The sequence below is a fragment of the Octopus sinensis genome, linkage group LG7 (assembly GCF_006345805.1).
Source record: "Octopus sinensis linkage group LG7, ASM634580v1, whole genome shotgun sequence".
Lineage (NCBI taxonomy): Eukaryota > Metazoa > Mollusca > Cephalopoda > Octopoda > Octopodidae > Octopus > Octopus sinensis.
Window position 1 is genome coordinate 81,447,124 of NC_043003.1, and position 2,620 is coordinate 81,449,743.

The 2,620-nt window shown below is 31.8% G+C and overlaps 1 pseudogene; it reads left to right on the top strand.

Annotated features, from left to right (window-relative positions):
• The first annotated feature begins 719 nt into the window (after positions 1–719).
• LOC115214596 lies at positions 720–832 on the top strand (annotated as a pseudogene).
• The last annotated feature ends 1,788 nt before the right edge of the window (positions 833–2,620 follow it).

The following is a 2,620-nucleotide window of genomic DNA, read 5'->3' on the forward strand; positions in this document are numbered from 1 at the left end:
AAAATATAAACTAACACCAATGACATTCATTTAAATCTATTTGAAAGCCAATGCTTGTCTACATTTCATTACAATATCCAGATTCATATACATATGTAAAATCCAAAGTAATTATATTTTTTATCAATTTTCTTTTAACCTTGTACAAGACATTAAACAGAAGAGCAGATGCAAAATTCTAAGTATGTATATACTATGCCTGGCTTAAAGCTATATGGTTCTCATTTTCTAATAAGCATTGTCAATTCTACACATCTTGTTACAAGAAGATATGTAATAAAACATAATTTAGATTATAGCTTCTACTCAAATTTCTACTGAATTACCTGCTAATACATATATTTTAGAAATGGATTCTAGCCCAATACTCACTATTTCCAACTCATTCATTTATTCACTAGCCATCCATTAACATCGATATACAAATGTTATGTTTGAGTTATTTCATATGAAGTTCAGTCTAAGAGTTATAACTTTCGTTTCTACTGTCATTGACTAACATATTTATGTAAGTGGATAAGAATATTTCTATCTTAAGTTTAAGAATTATATTTCCTGGTTCAACACACCTTGGAATAATGGTGATAATGTGATGACAATCAAAGATCAAACCAATTGAAGCATAGATTAAATGATAATATAAAACAAAGTAAATATCAAAATAAAAACAAAATTAAGATTCTATGAAAATAGAAGCTAATTTATGCTATGTTATTAAAGTAACTTTACTAGCTACGGCGGTACATATTCTGAAATTGGAATGATACAAAAAAAGATTAGTATGCCCCTGCACAAGGATGACACGCAAATTCGTGAAGCATTCCATATTTTCTAGGTGCAGGAGTGGCTGTGTGGTAAGTAGATTGCTTACCAACCACATGGTTCCAGGTTCAGTCCCACTGCATGGCACCTTGGGCAAGTGTCTTCTACTATAGCCTCGGGCCAACCAAAGTCTTGTGACTGGAATTGGGAGATGGAAACTGAAAGAAGCCCGTCATATATATGTATATATATGTGTGTGTGTGTGTGTGTATGTGTTTGTCCCCCGCAACATCGATTGCCAACCGATGCTGGTGTGTTTACATCCCCATAACCTAGCGGTTCGGCAAAAAAGACCGATAGAATAAGTACTAGGCTTACAAATAATAAGTCCTGGAGACGATTTGCTCAACTAAAGGCGGTGCTCCAGCATGGCCACAGTCAAATGACTGCAACAAGTAAAAGAGTAAAGAGTACAAATATCAGGATGATTACTAAAAGTAATGTCAAAATTATTATACAATGTGTTGTGGTTCGATAAACTATCAAGTATATCTTGTCTCAGTCAACATAAATTTTGTAATAATCTTAATATGTAAAAATATGACTCCAAAGTGATCAGTGTGTCTTGGTACAAAGCTGAATTACATCAAATGCAAATCCTATATGCAAACTTACCTATGACTAATAACTTGAAAACTCTGTAATCTGTTTTTTACAAATCTTTATATGTGGCTGGAAATGATATTGCTGTTGTTGTCTTCTTTTCTTCTTCCAATGATGCCTAGTTGTATTTCTAGCATTCCGAATCCAAATCTTGTCATATCCTACTTCAGTAGAAGACTTCATCTGTTTGGGTTAGGTCTCCTTTTTGAGGGACTCTCTTTTCTTCAAGTCTTGTAGGTTTTGCAAAGAGTCATGGGAAAGCCTTCCTTCTTGACTAAAAGAATAGTAATAATAATTTATACAAGCAGGTGCTGGAAAGTTCCTGGTTTTAAGGGTATTATGGAAGGCCTGATTGGAGGCTCAACTTTCTGAATTCTTTTACAGGGCTTAGAAAAACTGAAGTACCACAACAATAAATGTATAAATCTGAGGGGGAATATGTTGAATAATATCACTATTAACTGATCCTCCTGTATTTTCTTTTACCCAATGATAGAAACCTTTCAGTACTCTCTCGCAAACACACACACACACACACACATGTCTGTTTGATCATGTTGAGGTTAAACAACTATTAAAAACAGCAATGACAATACCCATTTGTTTTATACTCTTTGTAAATTTGCTACTTATGAATACTATTGTGCATAGCACCATGACAAGAATATGCTAGGTGCCTGGTTGAAGTTGGTGCTTGGTGCAAGTTTTTCACTGAGAGTACTACCCAACTCTTATTCTAATCCACAGATTTTATTCTACTTCCACACTCTCTTTCTTTGTCTATACCTCTTCTTCTTATAACCACTGCATTCCATCTGAACTGAGTAACCTATAAACTATGATATTAAAATTAAATGATGATTCTGAAATTAAATGAAATAAATATTACAAAATTAATATTTTGCGCTTATTTTTAATTCTTTGTTTTTAGCTAATAATATTGAAATTTTTCTAAAATTTTAATTATGCATGCAAAATATTGCAATGATATATCCCTGTAAAAGAGATACAACAATATTTAATAAATTCTAATTAATATAACAATATTTTATTTCCTCTTTTTGTTTGATATCATAACCAGACATTATGAACAAAAGTTCACGACTCAGTAAGATTAATAAGCAATAGAAAACAAAACAAAAATTAGATCATTAATAATTAGAAATTATTATATATTTTTAAGACAATGATTTAA